Genomic DNA, 22,157 nt, shown 5'->3' with positions numbered 1-22,157 from the left:
CCTGGTATTACAATGAAAAATGCTAGCATTTTACAGAGTATTGCATGACAGAGTTATGGACTATTTCTGGGACCCTTCACAGGAAACAGATCATTAGGCATTCATGTGAATTACAAAGACATTTTTCCCTAATGCCCCTGTTTGGAGAAATAACAAAATGAGAAAAGCAACTGTCTCACTCCTATAAACCTTTTCCTTCACTTGGCCATTAGAGTTTTTGGACTGAATTTTTTAAATAAAAAAGGACAATGCAGCCAAATTCCATAACTCTAAGAAATGCTAAATAAAAATACACTGAAAACCTTTCTAAAAGACAAGCAACTGTACATATAGTTTTTTATAATTAAAAAAAGAAAAATCTCATAGAAATACTACATTTCTCCTTAGCCCATAAAACAGCAAACAGGAATTTAGTATTTTAATTACAAGAGATGTTTTCTCTTAAGTACAAATACATGTCATGATGCGTAAAATATATTCCAAAATAAGAAAGATAGTGAAGGAGGATTTTGCTGAAATTCTATTCATCTGCTTTTGCTTTTTTCTTCTTTGGGTGACACTGCGGCACAAACCCAGGCCTCAAGGATGCTTTAAGCTTATTTTTTCACTCTTTATTTTTTATTGGTTATGCAAATTCGTATGTGCACATAACATACCTTAACCATTTCCATTCCCCATCGTCCACTTCCACCTGTTTGAACCTTATTGTTGGGGTAAAAAGAAAGGTTTGGTTCTAGTTTTCCTCACAGAGAAGTTACTTGGTTTTTCTAGAGACGTTTCCTGATTCTGAAACTACCACTTCTAAGACACGCTTCCCTCTGCAGAGCAGAAATTCTGCATTCCACTTGTCGGCACAACGTTTCCTGTGATAGCATTTAGACAGGTTAAGGAGCAACGGAACTGCCACGTTTCCTAGTGAGAGAACAGGCTGCCTGTGTCAGGTATTCATGCCTTGGAGACTAAGATGGCCTGGGGCCCCAAATTACTTTTACTTACTTATTTATTTATTTAGTAACCAGGTTCGTCAGAGCTGCACCTTGTTCAAGTTCTGGCAGCTTCTTGAGTTTGAGGTTCTCTTGGGAAATAAGCCCGTTTAGCCTGATGTGGGGCTAAAGAAAGCAACCTTTCACCTACTTAAGAAAAAGTTCACAGACCAACTAAACAATACGTTGGGTGGCGGAGGAAGAGGAGGAAGAGCAAAAGAGGACGAAGGGGAAGAGAAGAAGGAGAAAAGAAGGAGGGCCCAGGGCTAGTACTAGGTTAATGAGTTCATCTTTACCGCACTCTTCCGTATTTGTGTTTTGCTGTGGGGTGTGTGTGTTGCTTATGGAGATAGTCTACCCATACTGAGCGTCTTTTTTCCTTATGTAGCGCCCCAAATGGCATGCTGTGGCAAGTCCTAAAAATAAACACACACTTTCTCAGATTCTTAAGACTGTTCAAAAACAGTTATTTGGAGTAAAGTTTACCATTTGAAAATAAATAGGAAACTTGCATAGCGAGTGCATTTAGGGGACATTTACAGAAAAACGGGTCATACGCTGGGTTACCCGAACCCAACATTATAAAAATAATAACAGACATGCTTTGAGCTTTTGAGCCTTTCTTGCCTTTTTATTTTGCAAGATCTGACAGAAAATGCGCGAAAGGAGATAACGAATCTAGTACAGGGAAGAACGAACAAGGATATGTACACTAAGGATCTATATTGAGTATAGGTTGCACGAATAAAAGCGCATTTGTAGTTCTCGGTGGGGGGGAGGCTTCTCTCCAGGAGGGACCGCCTTCCCGCGGGCTCTAAGGACCGGCTTCCCCCAGCTCTCCCGCGTCACCGCTCCCCGCCCTGCGCCCGCCGACCCCGTCCCCACCCAGAGGCGGCTACGGCTGGGTCCCGACGGCTGCGGCTTCGCAGAATGACCCATAGTAACCCCGCCCCGCCCCCGGCCACCAGCGCCGCTCTCCCGGCCGGCCTGCAATAGGCCCAGCCCTGCACGCGCCACCGCCCGCGGGCCAATGGGCGGCGGCCTCTTTGCATATGCAACGAGCGCCGGCTGGGGGTGCGCATCCCGGCTTCGACTCAACAGACGCTGCTCCGCCGGCGCTGGGGAGCGACGCGGCCGTGGTTACCGCGGCCGGCTCGCCTGGAGCCCGCGGCGCGGATAGCGCACGCTCGTCCGCGCACGGAGTGGCCGGGGCGGCTGCGCCGGGATCCCAGCAGGCGACGCCTGGCGTGAATGCCCCAGGGCGCCGCCAGGCCCGTGTGGGCCAGAGCAGCCTCGGCCCCGGCGTCGCGGTGAGTGCGGCGCCGGCCGGGCGGGCAGCGGGGGCTCGCGAGACCCGGATGGGCCCGCGGGGGCGCGGCGGGAGCTGGGCCGGGGCCCGGGCCCCGACGTGGGCGGCCTGTGGCGCAGCGGGCAGCGGCGGGCAGGGGGCGGCGTGTGGGGCCCGGGCGAGGCCCACGCGAGCCGGGGGTGGGGGCGCCCACTCCGAGGCGAAGGTGTGGCGTCGGTGGAAGGAAGCGGAAAACCCGGGCTGCAGAACTGGGAATCGGTGTGGCCGCGGGGTGTGGGAAGAAAGTGGGTGTGAGGCGTGGGTCGACCTTGGCTGTTTGTTCCGGACGCTCTCGGCGGTGGGAGTGGGCTCGAGACCGGTGTTTGGGATGCAGAGTTGTAGGGTTACTTTTCCCCGAGCGCGGCTTCACCACGCTGCAGTCCGTCAGAGGGTGCCCGCACCCGGGCGTCCGGCGGGCCAGGCAGGTGCTCTCAGGCCCCTTCCTCGGAGGAAGACCTCGTAGCGCAGATAGAACCGGCCTGCTCAGTCTCGTTCTAGAAAATGTGCTCCAAGCTATTGTATAGAAGGCCCCATCGAAATAAAGTGCAACGACGTCAGGAAAATTATATGGAAGCTAGAGAGGGAATAAAGAGGCTTTGTGAAAGCGATTATAGCCGAATAAAATGACAAATAGCTGACATTTATTGAGCCTTTATGACATGCCACGCACTGTGTTCTAAGAGCCTTATGTGCAGCATCTTTACTCTGTTAACAACCCTTTAGTGTGGAGGATATTCACATTTACAGCCGGAGAAGCGGCAGTGTGGACACGTTAGCTTGCCCCAGATCTCGCTGGTCTTAAGAGGAGAAGCTGGCGTGCAGACTGGACGGTCCAAATCCCCAGAGAGCTTTTCCGCCTGCCCGCTGCAGGGTGCTGCTTCTCCTCGGCGGCTGGCTGAATAGTGCCCACGGAAGACTGTTCTGGGTGGCTCGGAGACCCATGGTTTGATAATGCCACCTCCTCGTCACTGCAGCCTATTTTGTAGTCCCAGGTTGGTTCTGCAGAGTTGCTCGGCCCTGCTGAGTTGCTCCTGAAAGTGTGTTAGCAGGTTTTACAGGCAAGAAGGGTTAGCGCGTGGGAGTGAGCTGCACAGATCTTACGTGGGTCATTGTGACGTGCATGTGCTCCTGAGGCATTCCCTGGATTTTCTCTCCCGCCAAAAGTGTTGCTCCTCTGGGATGGCAGTGTTACTGGGAGTAGGGTGGCCGACCCTTTGGATGACAAGTCATCTTTTGTGTTTAGGGCTCCGTTACTGGTGTAAGGTATTTGGACTGAATGACTTAAAGCTCAAATATTCTGTGACTCTGAGATGTCCTCATTGAAGGAAGAAAGGCACGAAGGGAAAACTAAAGGGCGCACAAATACCCAGAGAAAGTCATCCCTCTCGTTTGGGGGTGCAGGTGGGGTCAGACCTGAAAGCCTTAAAATCTGTTTAATTTGCCTGTGTACGACCCTGCTATCTGGTTCTAGTTAAATAACTCGTTCATTCTTCTTTCAGGTAACTGCGCAGCAGCTCCAGCTTTGTACCTTCTATCTCAGGCACCTTGTTAGGTGCTGGGAGTAGCAGTGAGCAGAAGTGAGGTGCCTGGTGCCACTAGGCAGGAAACAGACTCCAGGCAAATAATCCTGTGGATGAGTAATTACAAGTTATGGTACATGCAGTGAAGGAGAGGTATTGAGTCAAAGATGATGAATAATGAGGATTATGATTTAGATAGAAACCTAGGAAGCCTTTTTTAATTGATACGGTGAAATTTTATTAGATAACAGTCATACTTACTGAGGATATAATTAAATGTACCTAACTGAAGAGTTTGAGCAAAGATTGTTTGTTTATTTATTTAGAGACAGGGTCAATCAGGCTGTCCTTGAACTCACTGTGTAGCTCAGGTGGGCCTTGAACTCTGATCCTCCTGCCTCAGCCTCCTGAGCCCTGGGATTACAGGCAGACGCCACCACAGCCAGCCCAAAGATAGTTTTTTTAAAAATATCACTGTCTTTCTCTGTCCTGAATGTCATTCCCGCTCCATTGCAAGATAAGTAAATGAGATAGAGAACTTTTTCAAGCAGTAATTCTGTCTGCCTTCAGGGAACCTAAAGCTTAAATATACCTGTAATACTTAGGTTTTTCCCTGAAGAACAGCTGGGAAGTGAGAATCTTATGTAAGATTTGGATTTGAAGATGAGGTTTAGATTTTTTCTTAAGGAATGCTAGGCCAAAGTTGACAGGCTTTCCTGATGTTAAACAAGCAGCATCATAATTATCAAAAGTATCCTTTGGAATTTTTGTGCTATAGAGTGGTTTAACTTAAAATTTTCAGTTTTTAGAACGCAGAAGGCGATGACAGTAATTGGGAAATACAAGCTGCTAAGTACATACATAAATATTTCAGTTGGACATGTATGAAGCCAGGAGAAATAATTCATTGCCGTACATTTACTGAATGCCAGTTGTGTGCAGAACAGTGTCCTTACCGTGTGGAATACATACATAAGGTGAACTTGACATGGTCCCCACAGCCAAAATTTCAATTTAACCAGTACTAATGCTCAAGTTTAAGGTTTTCTCCTTCAGTTTTCAAACTATGGTATGTTGGCTCCTTTGATCCTGAAATATTGAGAAAGTAGAGATTTTAGATGTAAAATTGTCTGGGTATGGTGATAAATAGTATATCAGGTGGGAGGCAGTGTCTGTGCTGTCCACTGATCAGGGACTTACTGAGGGAGAAGTAGGTTTTGGATATAGGGAGGCTGTGACTTTAGTTTTGGAAGCCTTCATGTGGCGGTGCCATTGTGACTTCTGTTGACCCCACTGGTTTAGTGCTCAGAATTGGGGTGGATGCTTACCATTTTGGAGCCTTCAGGGTAGAAGTGATAGTGGAAACCATGGGCACGAGAGAGCTTGCATATGCAGGGACCATAGAATAAGGTCGGAGGAAGCCTGGGATGCTGCTAGGGAGAGGAGCCTGAGCTTGTAAGGGAATAGGAGTGCCTGGAAAGTGAGAGGACACCCATCGCAGGTGTTCCCGTGGTCAGTACTGTGGAGTGCTCTTCGGAGAGGACACGAGAATTCTCCATTGTGTTTAGTGGCTTTCTCAAGAGCTGGTGATCTGGTAGTAGGAGTGGAACTCGGGGGCGGGGGGGGGGGGGGAGGAAATGGGAAGTAAGGAAATGGAAATTGCCAAGTACTGTGTGCAGGAAACTTTGTAAGAGTGTTGATTTCAGTATGGTGTAAATGCTGATGGGAAGGTTGACTGTAGATGAGAAAGGTTTACTGTGTTGTGCGTAGTTCCAGAGAGGATGGGATGAGCTCTAAAGCAGCAGTAAGGCCTGTGACTTAGCTGGGAGGAGACTACCTCTTCTGTAGCAGTGCTGGTGAACCTATGGCATGCATGCCACGGCAGGCTGTTTGTTATCATTGAAAGCTCTGCAAGGTTCACATCACTGTTCTATAGTGACAGAAGATGGGCTTATAACTGACCCCATTCATGTCAGTCAGTATTTTATGTGCCCTCAGCACTTTCCATAAAAATGGATAAAAACTGTTAAATTCCTAAAAACTAGCCCAGTTTCAGCTGACTCATGACCCACTGTTTTAGAAGACCATACCACAGAAACATGTGAAATTGATCAAATGTGTGGTTTAGTCTAGATTTCATCCACCTCAAGAGGGTATATAATTTCATCTGACTTTTTTTTTTGGTACCAGGGATCGAACTCTGGTCCCTGCACTTGCACAGCAGGTGGCGAAAACACTCAGCTAAATCCCTGGCCCTGATCAGACTTTTGATTATAGTTTTTTGTAAAAAGAGGCATAAATGTTAAATCTTAATCTTATGATACCTTCCCTACACGCTTATTTTTGATTTCATAAGAAAAAGTTTTCAGGGCTGGGGATTTAGCTCAGTGGTTCCGCCACCTGTCTTGCATGCGCAAGGATCCGAGTTGGATCCCCAGTACCAAAAAAAAAAAAAAGAAAAAGTTTTCAAAATCCTTCTGTTTTCCTGACATTTTAAGTGCCTTCATTTAAAAAAAATTTTAGCATTTGTTATTACTGGAACGTTTTTCATTTTGAAGGATGATTAAGTGTGCTTAATTGATCTGCTGTTTATTTAGAATTCAAGATACCCTTTTTCAGAAACTCACCTCCAAATATAGGTATCTACCTGTTTTTGAAGGTAGTTGCTGTAATAGACAGCAGGGTCATTGATTCGTTCCTGTAATTGGTGCCTTGTGAGGCACTGGGAATTCAGAAATGATTAAGAGATAGTTTCTGCTCTCATAGAACTCAAGGTTCCTAGAAGGCAGTATGTGAACAAACATTATGGTGTCGTACAGTGAATGGAAGAAGGCGGATGCGCAGATACTAGAGTGTGGTATCCTCAGTATAGCTATGGAAACTGCTTTGGAAGTACAGGAGGAGTACAGAGTGGGTATAGAAGAGGGGAGGGAAGAGGGGAGACTTTGCAGTGGAGGTGAGCTAGGTTTTCCAACATGAATTGGAGTTTTGCCAGGTGAACAGGAAGCCAGGAAATAAACTGTTTTACCTTGAATTTGGACCAGGGGTGTGCATATATACATACACAGGTTATTTATGTGTTGGAGATGTTACAATGGCATTGAGTAATGTTGTTAGGAAAATTAAAAAATTTTTATTAACTCACTTAACATTGATTGCTCAAGAGGTGAAAAGCTACTCATTTTTCTTTGTCCTAGCATGGTCAACTTTTCTGTCCCCTACTTGATGCAGAAAGTAATTGGACTTAATTCCTTGGGTACAAGGCTTGGTTTTTCCTTTTTCTAAACAAATAGTTTGTGGAATGAAAATAATAGGTAACACATTTACAGTACCTTGTGGCCAGGTGCTGTTCTAACTCTCTTCTCAGTTTTATGAGAGAGATTATTTTATTCTTCCTTATTGTGTAGATAAGGAAACTGAGGGAAAGAGGAGCCTAAGTAACTTGCCTGATTTGTGGTGGGTTTCTGTCCACATAGTTTGGTTTCAGAGTCCATGGGTTTTTTCCCCTCATTATTGGGGATTGAACCTAGGGTTACTCTACCACAGAGGTACATCTCTAGCCCTTTTTAAGTTTTTATTTTGAGACATGATCTTGCTGAGTTGCCCAGGCTGGCCTTGAACTTGCATCCTCCTGCCTCAGCCTCCCCAGAGTCTATGGTCTTAATCCAGGTCCTGCACTTCTTTAGGGTGACTCCCTGGCTTGAAGTTTATATTAACTTCTGAAGGTGTGATTGTATCTGGTTAGATTGTATCTGTGATGATATTTGGGGGCAGTGTTTATTTTATATCAATTTTAATTGTATATAGTTAATTGCTCCAGATAAAACTTTACATTTTTATAGTGGAGAAAAACAAGGGATAACAAACTAAATTGGGACTATTTAACTTCTTGTACTTGAACTTAAATACTTGAGATATTCTGTCCTTTTTTTTTTTAAGGTGATTGGGCTCAGATCAGCAGACTGTCTTGAGTACCTCTGTGAACCTGTGAATTTTCTTCTCCATATTCTCTTGTGCCTGTTTCTACAGCTCATAATCTGTTTTCTTCTGGTGATGGACCTTGGCCTTCCTTCTCTTCTCCAGAGTGGCTGTCACTGCCTGGTACAGGGTTCTAGCTGACCTCAGCACCAGGTGCCCCAGGTAGGTGGACTTCCTGGTGAGCTTCAGAGGCACAACCTTGAAGGCAGCATGAATCCCTGCTTCTTCTTGTCATAGGGTGGTGGTAGGATCTTGTCAGACACTTTGAGGCCTTCTGGGGCTGCCTGGCCTTGCCTGGTCTGCCTGAAGGTGTGGCTGGGGACCCGGATGTAGTAGAGGGCACGGATGTTTGGTGTTCCTGTGCTGATGGAGGAAGGCCAGGTACTTTAGCTTGTTTCTATAGATATTGGCAGAAGTGTTGATGCCCTCAGCACAGCCACCACTTGCTGGCCCAGTAGATGGCCATTGGGTGGCCCATGAGATGATCTTGGCCATCCAGCACCAGGACCTGCCTCTCTACCATCTTCAGCAGCTGCCTGGAAAAGAGCATATTCTCCTTTCCTTCCTGGGAATACTTATTAAATGCTATTTTCTTTTCTGTGATGCTGGAACATAAAACCAGGGACTGTGCCAGCCCGACAAATACCACTACCACTGAGATACATCCATGGCCTTTTAGATTTATCTTTTAAATCAAGAATATGAAGGAATTTGAGATGCCATAATCTGCTAATTTCACTTTTTACCCTTTTAAATAAACTATAAGCATATTTTCTATAGATCTGAAAAGTTATTTCGTAATAATGTACGCAGGTAAGGAAACCCACAACCTCCCCAAATCTTCCAGGTAATAGCTACTCTTGAGTTTGATGTTTATTATTCCTATGTGTTTCCCCATGGTTAGACTACACATATGTGTATCACCTAGTATATAGTATTGTTTTGTATATTTGTAAAGAGATGGTCCTTTATGTAGTCTTGAGCAGCCCTTCCTCCCCTGTTGTCACTTACCTGTGTGGTTTCCTCCATCAGGTTTCATCAGGGTGGGTACACATTAGGTCATTTGTTTGTGCTGTGACATGGGTGTTAACATTTTAGGGCTGTACCACATTTTAGGGCTGGCTTTACCCCACATTTGTGCTTGGCTCTGTTGGTAGACCTCTAGGTGGTTGGTCCCATTTTTCAAGAACTACAGATTTTGCTGTAAGTATTCTTGAACGCAGTTTTTGTCTAATTCTATTTTTGACACTACAGTTACCCTGAACTCCTTTTTCTTTGTTCTTTACTTTCTTAGCCCTTCTCTAATATTTTATTTGACTTGCGGTACCTTGAGTCCCAAACTATAATGAACACTTTTTTAAAGGCTTTTTTTAGAACTTTTATTTTAATGAACCTTTGTTTTACTCTGTTTCTTTTTTTTTCTGTCTTTGTTTCTTATTTTGGCCTTAATAATTTACATTTATATACATCTAATGTATTTTACTTCTAATTTCATAAGACTGTAGGGACAACTCACAAGTGTGCATTGTTTTGGTCTATTTTTTTCTGCTAATGTACTTTAAAAAATTTAGGGTTTATCTTGTGTTTAATTTTCTTAGCAGTGTAGAGACAACACATTGATAGTAGGTTAACATCACATAACTAGGAGTCTACTTGGATCATTTATCAGTACTTTTTGTGACAGTGACCCTGATTTTAGTTTGGGTGGCATTTCTAAATGTATTTTCCTGTATCATCAATCTTGTATTTGATTGTAGAAGGAACTGTTGTTATCCATATGTGTAAAACTTGACATTTAAATTTGAGTTGGTTACTTCACCTTTGTCCACCTTCCACGCTAACTTCTGTAACATAAAAACTTTAATTCTTAACCTCACAGGGTTAGCACGAGGATTGAGGAAGATCACAGAAGTAGTGTAGGACACACAGCCTGGTAGTTGGCTACTTTTATCTTTTTGCCTTTCTCTGTCTTCTCTTGTGTTTTTCCTGTTTTCTCTCTTCCCTTTCCCTCCCTTCTTTGTTTTGGATGAATCCAACATGTTAGTGCATCTGTTATGTAAACAAAAGCATTTAAAAGAGACTGGGAAATGCTCATTCCTTAAGGACAAGAGTTTTCCAGCTGTATGAAGCTGCAGATAATATGTTATAGGTTAAATGAGAAGACACAGGACACAGGACAGAGAGGTTGTACTTGACTTGAATGGCAGGGGAAGGGTCAGCTAAGCAAAACAGACTTGGGTTGAGTTAGAGGTAGGCGCTCAGGTTGGGTGCCCCGGGCAGTGGAGTCGGAAGAGCAGATTGACAGGACTTTGAGCCCTTCCTTGCTTAGAAGGATGAAGGAAGCTATGAGGATAAGCAAGGAGCAGACTCTCAAGGGACAAAAACAGTTAAGACCTTGCATGAAGTCTTTACTTTCTGATTCAACTCAGAAAGTACTTGTTGAGTAAATTGAAGGTTATAGGAGTAGAAGAGAAGCAGCTCGCAAGTGAGAAAATCAGGGTAGTCTTGAGTTGTTACATGAAGAGCATGGTGGTTTGGCCCAAGTTGTCAGGCTGCTACTGGGTCTGGCGGTGTGCCACTGTCCACTTCGTTTAGTCTTTTTTTGTTTTTTTAAGTGTGTAACTTTATTATCATTCACTAAACACACACATATACAAAAATTAAAATTATTCAAAGAAAAACAATGCAAGGGAGAAAACTATAATAATATTCAAATATAATAGAACTCAACCAAAGCAAAACTGAAAAGTACTTAAAACATTTTTCCATATAATTAAAAAAAAATCTCAAGCATTAACAAGACAAAAGGGGATTTGATTTGTTTTAGAAAGATTTTCAAAACTAATAATGAACAAATAGTGGTCTGAAAAATTCTAATTAGCTAGTAGACTCCACATAGGCCAAATTTTTTTAAATTTAAATTTCAATACAGTCATGTGACACGTGATGGAAATATAATGTGAGAAATACGTTATTAGGCAATTTCATCCGTGTGTATCACAAAGTACCACACAGAATGCCAACTTCTCAGTGCAAACTGAGAAGGTATACGTCAATCATCTGTGATGGCCCCTTGATATTATCCAAATACGCAGTTAAACACGAGATACCTGAGGCTACCACTGGCACAGCAGCACACTGTTTTACAGTAAACTCTTTTATATAAGTAGGATTATGCTCTAAAGGATGAAAAGCACAGCATGTTATGATAAGTACCTAAAACAGTAGCAGTCATTTATCACACTATCAAGTACTGTGTACTGTACATAGTTGTATGTGCTTCTTCTGGAAACACACACACTTTGTTTAGTCTTACTTTGCTTGTCTGCAACCCTTTCTTGCTTTACAAGGATCAATCTGCTTCTCCATCAGTGTTCTTTTTCTTTTCATCTCCCTTTTCTTTTTGTTTTACTTGGCTCAGAGTTTTTGTTACCTGGGCCATAACTGTTTTTGTTTTTGGAGACAGGGTCTTGCTATGTTGTTTAAACTGTTCTTGAACTCCTGATCCTCCTGCCTCAGCTTCCTGAATGCTGGAATTATAGGTGTGTCTTACCACACCCTGCTCATAATTGTGTTTTGTTTTGTTGGTTTTTTGAGACAGGGTCTTTCTCTGTAGTTCAGGCTGGCCTTGAACTCACTATGTAGCTAAGCTGGCCTTGAATTTGCAGTGATCCTCCTGCCTCAGCCTCCTGAGTGCTGGGATTACAAGCATGAGCCAGCATGCCAGCTTTTTTTATGTGTTTATTGCCTTGAATTCACTGGGGTATTTGTGTCGTTGTCTCCCTCTCTAGACATCAAGAAACATTCTCCACAAACCATTCATCTAGGAGGCAGTGGGCAGGAAATAGATGGATCCGACCCTTTCTCTGACGTCATGAACCCATAGGGATTCGATTTTGAGACATAGTGTGTTCAGAAATACTATTTACTTACGAAGAAAAATGAGTGCTGCAAGAGTCCCAAAGAGCTCTCAGAGATCAGCAGATGGATAGAGAAGTTGGGGCTGAGGGTGGGCCTGGTGGAGGTTTGTGTATCAGAGATGGTTAATGAGTGTAGGTGTTTAGGAATCACGGGAATTTGTGTGCACCGAAGGAAGGGCAGGCATCCCAGGTTGGGGAGCAGCTTTAGAAAAGGCAGGGAAGAGGGGCCAGTAGCATTGATTTTAGTGTAGGATATGCGAAGTATTAAGACCCTTGAGTAGGGGGTATATCTCTCCCATCTAATCTGGAAAAAGGGAAAAGTGGAATGAGAGTACTGCTTGTTGAAGTGGAAAAGAAAAGTCAGTTTTAAAACATTTGTGTGTCATTTTAAAATGTGAGACAGCAAGGATCTCCCTGAAAATGCAGAGTAGTTGTCAGCTGGGTGCGTGATGGCTGGGTTGGGGAGTGGAGAGGAGCAGCAAGTAGTGGAGTTCTGACTTACAGCTTCAGAGGAGGCATTAAGAATACCACAGCCTAAGAGGCATCAGGTAGTTAGCTGTGTAAGCACCCAGCTGGGAGGTAATCCGGCACTCCGAAGGCTGAGGCAGGAGGAACACCCTGAGTTCTAAACCATCTTGGGCTACATAGTGAATTCAGGACCAACCGAAACCACAGAGGCATCCTGTCTGACAAACAAGCAAACACACAAAAAGATGCATGAGGTAGTTGTCACCAGGGACCCACTAGGTACTGTCTGTGGAAGCCTCAGCAGAGCCAGGTCCCACAGAGTGACCGTGATCCTGGTTGGGTCACTTTTGCCAGCTGGCAGCGTTGAGAGTAGGGCTAAAGAGAATGCAGCGATTCTGCGGGGAGCGGCTTTGTTTCACAGCTTTAGAGCACAGTGCTTGTGCTCAAGAGCTCTCCATCAAGGACATGGTTGCTAAAGAAATCTTCTCTGAGCCACTGGTCCCTGCACCCACATCCTCGGCAAGTGAGGCCAGAAAGTGTCTGAAGTGGGGTGAGGTGAGCACGTCTGGTGGGTGAGGGGTCCTGGGGCAATGTGAGCCATTCCTGCGCTGTTTGGGAAGGCTTGGGTGCTTCTCTAATGAAAGGAGAGTGATAGGTTCTCTAATGATAGATTACTTTGGGATCACAGATGTGGAGCATTACTTTTTTGCATCTCTGGTTTTATTTGCTCAGTTTGGGTCATTGCCAATAAATGCTGCTGCTTTTGTGGCATTTCCCCTCCTTTTTTGGTGAATGTGATATTCACCATAAATATATAAATTCCATGGAAAACTTAAGTAGGGCAAATGCTCAACAGGGAGAAGTTCAAAATTTATAATTAAAGCTATACCTAAGTTTATAAAGTATATAAAAGTACTAAGAAAGGTATATACTTTTTATAGAAGGAAAGTTAAAATATCTTGGGAAGAATTGCTCACTTTGGTCGCGATTCTTAAGGGCTGTAACTCGTTGCTCTCTCTGTGCCTGTGTGCTTCCATCCCCCACTTGTGTGATGTGCATTCCCACCAGGAACTGTGCAGGTGGACACCAGGGATAGAGTGGTGATAAGACAGACACTGTCCTTTCATGGCGCAGGGAGTGGAAGATGGACAGTAAGCAGTTCTGGGAGCAAAATTCTAATTATAAATGCAGTAGGAAGTGTGTGGCCAAAATTTAGGGTGGGGAGGCTTCTCTCTGAGGAAGTGGCATGAACACATCCTGGTGTGGAGGTAGAGCTGAGTGGTCAGCTCATTGGACAGAGCTTAAAGCTTTTGGGGATAGGTGGAGACTTGGCATTATGAAGACTCCCAAGGAAACCAGAGGGCAGGAGTTTGTGGAGCAGCCCCATGAAACTGGACACAAAGACAGGCCACAATGTGCATAAGATAGGAATAAAATTGAAGCTCGGAACAGGAGAGTGGGAGGAGTAGGAAACATGGAGGATGAGGCTGCTCTGTGCCAAGCAGCCAGCGGTGTCTGCATGGAGTCAGTGCGCTACTTTGGTCCTGAGTTACTACAGCCAGCCGAGCGCTGATTATTATGAAATACGGCAACAGCTGTTTTTTCCTTCTAGTTTGAGTCACTTGATTAGAAATGTCAGAATTAACCAAAATTGTCTCTAGCAGTATTAAAGCATCTGTAACCCCTCATCACAATATATTTTATAATTCTCTACAGTATGTTTTGAACAGTGTCTTCATTTATTCTCTGGGTTCTGTTTAGTTTCCTGCTTTAAAAACCATAAGCTGACTTGGTGTTTAAAGATTAGTACTGTTTCTATGTAAACTTGTAGATAATACATTTAGATGTTAGCCTGAAGTTCTTCTTAATTATAACAATATATGTTAAATGAGAAAGTTTGAAAAATACATAAAAACATAAAGAAAACAAATACCACCAATTCTACATTCTGCTGACATTTAGTGCTTTTAGTTTTGACATTTATTTATGTGTATGTTAATAAAAGTGAAATAATATTGATCTTACTTTTCCTCACTTACCATTATATCAAGAGCAATTCCTGTGTTAGTAAATGTTCTTTAAAAATACTTTTAGTGGCTGCATAATAGTTTAATATGTTTATTTTCTAGTTATCATATGTTTGCTTATTTCCTTTTCTCCCTTGTTACAAATAACTGTAATGGAAATCTTCATACAAATATTTTTCTTTTCTAAAGACTCCCAGAATCTAAAGAATTCCCAAAAGTGAAATTATTGAATCAAAATTATGAAAAATTTTAAGGCTCTTAGTAAACAATACAAAATTGCTTTCCAGAGTAGTTGTACTTTTGTGCCCTCTTGAAGCTTGTAAAAGTGTATACAGTGTACTTGGAAACTAGGAGAAAGATGTTTCATATTAGCAGTACTTTATGTAATTAAATTTCATAGCAACCTAGTTTGATTAATTTACTCTTAATCTAGATCTGATATAAATAATCACCATACTTTTATTCATTAACTGTATCCTGCTGAAGGATTTGAACAATGAAAATTTCTGTATTTAAATGTTTATTTGTTTATTTTTGTTTTTTGAGACAGGGTCTCATCTAGCTCATGCAGTCCTTGAACTCACTATGTAGTCCAGGCTTACCTCGAACTCCTGGAGCTCCTCCTACTTCAGCCTCCTGAGTGCTGGGATTACAGGCATGCACCACCACACCTGGCTTAAATGTTTATTTAAAGAATAAAAATAAAAATTAATTGAAGGATAAAAACTTTTCGTTTTGATAATTTGAATGAAGAGGCAAAGTTAGGAGTAATTTATAAAAATGTAACCTTTGTTTTACCTTTCTCTTGTTATGCGTAACATTTTATTGTTAAAGATAATATGTGCAAAGTGATTAGAACAGTGCCTGGCATATATTAAATGCTCAGTAAATGTGGCTATCATTATCTTCAAAATTTTTTTCCTCCAGCTGTCTGAGCATCAGCTCAGATAACACATGACCCTTAATGTTCCTGTTGCTTCTATTACTGGTACTGTCAAGAGGATTGTGGAAAACAAAGAAGGAATGGGATTTTCTTTTTTTTTTATATGGCAAGAATTTTATTTTTGCAATTTTTATTAATATATGATCATCCTCAGGGTTTTTATTTTTTTTAATATGACAAGAGGGATTTTCTTTGAATGTAAAAAACCTTGCCCGATGGTGAGTCAGAGTTGAGGAGGAACCTCTCATATCCAGTAGTCGTGATTCAGATCTAGAGAATAGTGAGGTGATCTATATTGTATCAGTTGCGATGTGAATTTTCATTCAGTAAAATGTAGGTTGGTTTCTCACTGCTTGACTTGTTCTGTATGTTAGATCCATTTTCTAGTTCTTAGAAAATGATGGGAAGAATTTCTCTAAATACAACCTTAGCAATATTTAACTTTCATATGGTGATTTTAGAAATGAGTTTCTGTACTCCGGAGGGAGATTAGTTACACTGCATTATACACAGGAATGATGGCCTCAGCAATTGCTGCTCCCTTAACTATTGACCAGTTGTTGAATGAGCTGATACTAAGAGACCAGCTGACCAGAGGCCCTGCTTTCCCACCCATTTTGGGGTATCCAGCCCACTTCAGAAGCACAGACCAGTCCTTACTGTCATTTCTTGTTTTTCCCTTTAAAAAGTTTATCAAATCAATAAAAGTGTATTGAACATATACTAAGTATTATTTTCTAGGAAGATTTCTTGGGATAGGTTTTTTAGAGATGAAGTATTAGAATGTCTACCTATTTGACCTAGACAGTGAAACAGTGCACGTGTAACCCTCAGTGTGTTTTGGGTTCTTAGAGAATAAAGGCAAGCTGATGTTGTAAGACTTCATAAGAGAGGCGGTATCTGAGCTGCAGTTTGGACTATTTTGCTTGTGTAAAAATACTGGCACTACTGGGGGAGGAGGCTTGGAATGGAATTTGTAAATGGTATCAGGAGATTGATTCTGGTACCTTGGCCCCTCCCTACCCTGATGTGGAGTAGCCTTCCTCATCCGAATATAATTTTTTGTGGTGTTGGGTATCGAACCTCAGTCTCACATGTGCTAGGCAAGTACTCTACCACTGAGCTACACAAATATTATGAGGTAATTATTACTTTATGTCTTTAAAACATTTCCCCTAGGAGTGGGGTGGAAGTACCTATAATCCCAGCACTTGGGAGGCTGAAGCAGGAGGATCACTGAGTTCAAGGTCAGCCTGGACTACATGATGAGACCTTGTTTCAAAAAAAAATTTCTTCCCCCTATACTTTAAAAATTTTTTTTCTCCTATCTGTTTCCTATTGAGACAGGGTCTTGCTATGTAGTTTATTCTGGGCTCGAACTTACTACGTAGCCTAGGCTGACCTTGAACTCATGGCAGTCCTGCCTCTGAGTGCTAGAATCAGATGTGTGCCCATGCCCAGCTCTTCTACTTAAATTATTGAAAACAGTAGATAAGGTAGCTCTTTAGGGGAGACTGACATTGCTGAATGCAAGAGAGGAATAATTGGGCTGTGTTTAAAGTAATGGCAATGTAAAATCACGAAGAGTCACCTTCCCACAGGTGTAGGCAGTAGAGATAGGGAGACGAGGATGGGAGCAGAATCCACTGAGGGATATGACTAGATATGAGGATTAGTTGCAAAAGAAGTACATAGGCAGACTAGAGGACCACAGAGATTCCGGGCAGTGGCAGGACCGCCCGGTCGGTCTAGAGGGGTTGGAGGAGGGAGGCCTGGACGTGGTGATTAACAGTGGGGATCTAAGGAGATGGGATTGGGTGTCTCGGTGGTCAGAGGACTGAGTGAAAGAGAGTGTGGAATAGGACTAGTGAGGATTAGAGTATGGCTTGGAAGTGTTTACTTAAAAGATGATCACCTAAGACTATTTAGATGGTGTGTTTTAAAGTCATGTCTTTAGTTTTTCTTGGAATGCAAAGAAGTTAAGCAGGTGACTGTCCTGCTGGGAAATGTCATGAGGGCAGGGTCTGTGGAATACTCAGTGTGTATTTATGCTCGATCACTTACATATTTATTTTTGGTGAGACAGTCTGTATTGGCATTTGTTTATTGGGTGTTAAGTGCACTGACTGCTACGTAGACACTTGTCACCATTTTAAATACTATTTCAGTTCTACAGTGACAGGATATAATGTTTCTGGGTTTGGGATATTTCTCTTATTTTGGCCAAAATATGAAATGTTCCTTTTTCATTCACAAAAGCTTATTTTTATTTATTTTACTTTTAGCTGGGTTACACTACCTTGATACTGGCTTTCTTTCTGAACAACCATCAGTTCTCTCTCTTCCTGTTGGAGGTGACCCAGTCTGTGGACTTCATATCTGCTGCTAAGGCAGGAGGGAGTAGTTGAGTTCTTGCTAAGATGAAGTAAGGAGTTTTAGTTCTATAGAAAACCACAGTGAACAAAATGAATTAATTTTATTGTAAACAAATTTAATTTACTCAAATTGAAATTATACCATGTGGATCATAATACACAGTCATTATTTTTTACATGCTCACCATTAATGTTTCCTTAAGGCATTATCTTATTGTATTATAGCTGCCTGCCTTGCTAGTGTAGTAGAGTCCAAGAGCTTGTATTTATCATTAACTTTGGAACTAGGCCTCACATGTCAGCTGATGCCTGCTTAGACTGCCAACAAGTACTTTTTTTGTTTTGTTTTGTTTTTTTGAGGCAGGGTCTGTCTTTGTAGTTCAGGCTGGTCCTGAACTCACTATGTAGCCCAGGCTGGCCTCAAACTCACTGGGATGGTCCTGCCTCAGCCTTCTGAGTGCTGGGATTACAGGTGTGCACCACCACAACTGGCTCCAACAAGTACTTTTCTTAGAAATTAAAAATGTTTAGTTTGTATGTTACTTTCTAAGGCATAAAAAATACCTGTTCTATCCAACAGAACCTTCAGATAGGGGAGTTGAGAGTTGTGCGAAGTAGTAGCTGCTGGAGTAAGATGAGAGGTTAGCGAGGGAGATCACAGTCCCCCCAAGTATAAGATTGGAGTGGTAGACAGGAGTGATAAAGAACATAAGCATTGCGATCTCATTGTGGCTTGAACCCCAAACCTGACTATGTCATCCTGTTTTTGTGACTATAGAAAATTATTAAACTCCTGAGCTTTCTTTTCGTTTAAGGTCGGAGTGATCTTCTTGGCAGGGTATATGGTGCTCCTCTCTGAGGTACTAGAAGAAAATGGTAGAAATTTCTCTTTTAAATTTGTGTAGTTTGTGATTGATAATGTTTACAGTGTGCTAGAAAAATAGTGCATTTACATGTGTACAGTATTTAAGGTGTATGTGTTTGTAATGCCAGCAGTTTTTACAGATGGGCTTTTGTGATACATGGAGGCTTATTAGTTAGGCGTATTTTGTCTTTTCTTTTTTTTTTGGTACCAGGGATTGAACTCAGGACCTTGTGCTTGCAAGGCAGGAGCGGTGCCACTGAGCTAAATCCCAGGCCCTTCTTTTATTTTTTTTAAAGACAGAGTCTCACTACAGAGTCCAGACCAGCCTTGAGCTTGCAATGTAGCCCAGGCTGCCCTTGGACTCTGTGATTCTTCTCCGACCTCAGCCTCCTGAGTGCTGAGGCTATAGGCATGTGCTCCCATGCCCTGTTCTAGTCTGGGGGCATCTTTAGAGATGAATTAAGTGAGGTCGAAGAGCTTGATTCCATTGACTCTGGGACATGAATTGAAGGGTACTGGAAATTGGTCTCGGAAGTTTGATTGGAAAATGGGACATAGTAAAATTGGTGTGTGTAATGGTGTGAGTTACTGTATGAAAATCTTAAGAGTATATCCTCACACTGTATCATGTATTAGGAGATTACAGGTAGAAAACCCATGGATGGGACAGCAGCCAGAAATGCTGAATCATTATCAAGGAATGGGTCTTGGATAATTTACCCATGAATATTTGGCAGCTGTATGTTTTATGTTAATAAGATTTATTTCTATTATATGCTAGAACCCAGGCATATTAGTTATAAGTGATTAATTTTAGTTTTTATTTTTGTAATTTTAAATAGCTTTATGAAATAATTATTGTATTTGCTATCTTATTTTATTTTTTTGAAGTGCTGGAATTTGAACCTAGAACCTTATTATGAGCTAGGCAAGTGCTATAACCCCTGAACTATGCCTTCAGCACATAGTATATCCTTTTTTTTTTTTTAAGTTTAATCAGAGATACAGTGTGTTTCCTTTGTAAGGGAGAGTAGGTTTAATTTATCCCTTCACTAGAAAGAAAGGTCTGTGAGGGCAGAGGCATTTGTGTTTTATTTATTGCTACACACTGCTCAGCACATAAGAGACACTCATTATCTAGCACAGTAATGGAGGTGAGATACCAAGAAAACATTTGTTAAATAGAGTTGGAAGATTTGAGCATGATTCTGGAAAAATTTTGGGAAGCCAGCAATCTCATATCAAAATGATCAGTATACATTTATTAGTAGGAGCAGTTCAGGAATTCTGAAAGAATACTTAGTATTGATAGATGTGTATTTAGATTGCTAACTGGTTGAGTAATATATACAAATACAATTTTAAGTTATATGATGTGGTAAGAGAATGTTGGATTATTTTAGGCCAGACAACAGCTCGCTTTACTTTATTCAATTACTACCACTTCCTTCCATCCTTATAGCCTTTGACATGCTGACAACACTTTCGTCAACTGTCACACTTACTGTCGGCTTCTAGGGCATTACTTGTGATTCTTTTACTTCTCTTGCTCTTTATTTTAGTGCCTGTATTTCTGAAAATACACTGAATATCTCCCACAAACTTCATATCTAACCCCGCTCTCATGAACTTTCACACCTGTACGTATCTATTCCTTCTCCTGTATTTATTCCTCACGTCTATCATAAACCAGTCCTCCACACTGGAAATGTTGACATTAATCTTCAGAGCTCTTACTCTGCATATCCTACCTGACGTGTCCTATTAATTTGGTCCCAGAAAAATCTCTACAGTTAGTCCTGTTTATCCTCTACTGCCTTAAACTCTGAACGTCTTTATTCACTTGGGCTGTTGTAATGACCACCTACCTGGAATCCCTTCTGGTTTGTTTTCTGTGTTGAGCCAAGCAATCACTGAGTGTAGCTCAGTGGTACAGCACTTGCCTTGGATGTGCAAAGTCCTGAGTTGGATCCCCAGCACCTAATGCACAGTACAAAAACCAAAACCTATTTCATTCTCTTGCTAGCATTTTCATTTCTAACTCTTACCTTATTTCTGGTGTTCCTACTATCTCAGGCTGCTAGTGATCCCTTATTGTGTTCATTCATGAATCTGTGTTTGGCAGGAATGAAAGCAGGAATCGACACAGAAGACTGGTTCGACTCTGTTTGTGGGTCCAAGGAGAACTTCACAGGGCCTTAAACGGAACTTGAAAGATGAGTTTACCTTGGCATTCCTCTTAGCTTCTTTTATCATGCCAGTTCCATAAGACTAATTCCAAGTTCTAGAGAGAAGAATAGATGAGACCCACATGTTCGCATTTTTGCTACATACCTTAGTGGGTACCGGTGCCCTGTCCACCTTTGCTATGGTCTGTGGTGGACATGGAAGCCAAGTGGCATCACATAGACTTCACACAGGACCCCTGCTTCTGCCCCAGCTGGAGATTGTTTGAGAATCAGAATAAAAGATCAAATAAGACATTTTTTTTCATCTTTGGGACATGGAAGCTGTGAAGAGAGTTATTGGGTGGATTATTTGCTTTAGGATCTGTTCGTAGTGTTTCCAGAACTTAATCCAGCCATTAGCTCAGTTCTCATTTTTCTTTGACATTGTGCAACCTAATGAATAATTTTTTACCTGCTGATTTAAAATGCCATGATTGTTAATACAAAAGTCCCATGAATATTTCTGGTTTTAAAATTCTGTACCAGAATAATTAGTGTTTGTTTTGATATCCAGTAGGACAAATACGAATTAAGTACTCTTTCTCTCAAGTGCTGTTTGCTAATCTTAAAATGTTTTATTGCATATAAACTTCAGAATTAATATGTTAACCATGCAAAACAAGTAAGAAAAATTCTACTAGGATTTTAATTGGGATTGTATTTGGTTTCTAGGTTTATTTTGGCAGAATTGCATTTGTTGTTGCCCTCAGGAACATCTCTGTCTTTCTAAATATTCATATTTCCTGGTGTATATCACAGTAGTGTTTTGTGTGTGGATGTGTCTATAATGTGTGTGTGCAGGTGCTTGCTTTCTCAGCAAGCCGAATATGGGTATTGTATTGCATGAGGTGTTTTAAAGTTACTGTGACCAAGCTTTTCTCATTTCATTTTCTGACTGGTATTAATACTGTATAGGAGAACTGCCAATTTTTATTATTTATCTAGTACCTAGATGCATTAGTGAACGCTTTCTGTGCTTGGATAGTTTTTCAGATGATTGTTTTGGATTTTTGTCTTAGCTGCATCTAGTGATGATTTTTGCCTTTTCAGTATTCATGCTGTTTCCTTTTCTTATCGTTGCATTGGCTAGACTTGCAGTATTGTTCAAAAGAAATGCAGTGAGAGCCATAAATGTGAGTCATATATGTAATTTTAAATTTCTAGTTGGCATCCTAAATGGAATAAAAAGAAACAGGTATAATTTTAATATAGCGCAATATATCTAAAATACTATTTCAGTATATAATGAATATAAAAATTACTAAAGCTTTTGAAACCTTTTTTCATAGTAAGTCTTTGAAATCCCCTGTGTATTTTTTTGGTGCCGGGGATTGAACTCAGGTCCTTGCACTTGCGCAGCAGGCGGCGAAACCACTGAGCTAAATCCCCGGCCCCCCTGTGTATTTTACACTTGGAACATATCTCAGTTTTGACAAGCTGTATTTCAGGTACTCAGTAACACCCTGACTAGTGATTACTGCATTGAACAGCACAGGGCTAGT

General features: G+C 41.7%; 1 protein-coding gene and 1 pseudogene across 4 annotated transcripts in view; one reads left to right on the top strand and one right to left on the bottom strand.

The window, feature by feature from the left end:
• The first annotated feature begins 2,057 nt into the window (after positions 1–2,057).
• Positions 2,058–22,157, top strand: part of Acsl3 (acyl-CoA synthetase long chain family member 3) — a 63,311-nt gene continuing 43,211 nt past the window's right edge. Inside the window, exons 1-3 of one of the 4 annotated variants that reach the window (XM_087205991.1) lie at positions 2,092–2,293; positions 3,831–4,004; positions 4,654–4,828. The gene's annotated coding sequence lies outside the window, so the exon portion shown is untranslated. Of the gene's footprint in view, positions 2,294–3,830; positions 4,005–4,653; positions 4,829–7,880; positions 7,992–22,157 lie in introns of all 4 variants that reach the window. The other 3 variants (XM_087205990.1, XM_004864473.4, XM_087205992.1) reach the window with 3 other exon arrangements.
• Positions 7,746–8,352, bottom strand: LOC110345715 (large ribosomal subunit protein uL13 pseudogene; annotated as a pseudogene).

Source organism: Heterocephalus glaber, unplaced genomic scaffold, assembly GCF_053883595.1.
Source record: "Heterocephalus glaber isolate CG9 unplaced genomic scaffold, H.glaber_assembly_v1.0 deba00000621, whole genome shotgun sequence".
Lineage (NCBI taxonomy): Eukaryota > Metazoa > Chordata > Mammalia > Rodentia > Bathyergidae > Heterocephalus > Heterocephalus glaber.
The sequence above is the reverse complement of the archived record's forward strand: the minus strand, read 5'-3'. Positions and strand labels throughout refer to the sequence as shown.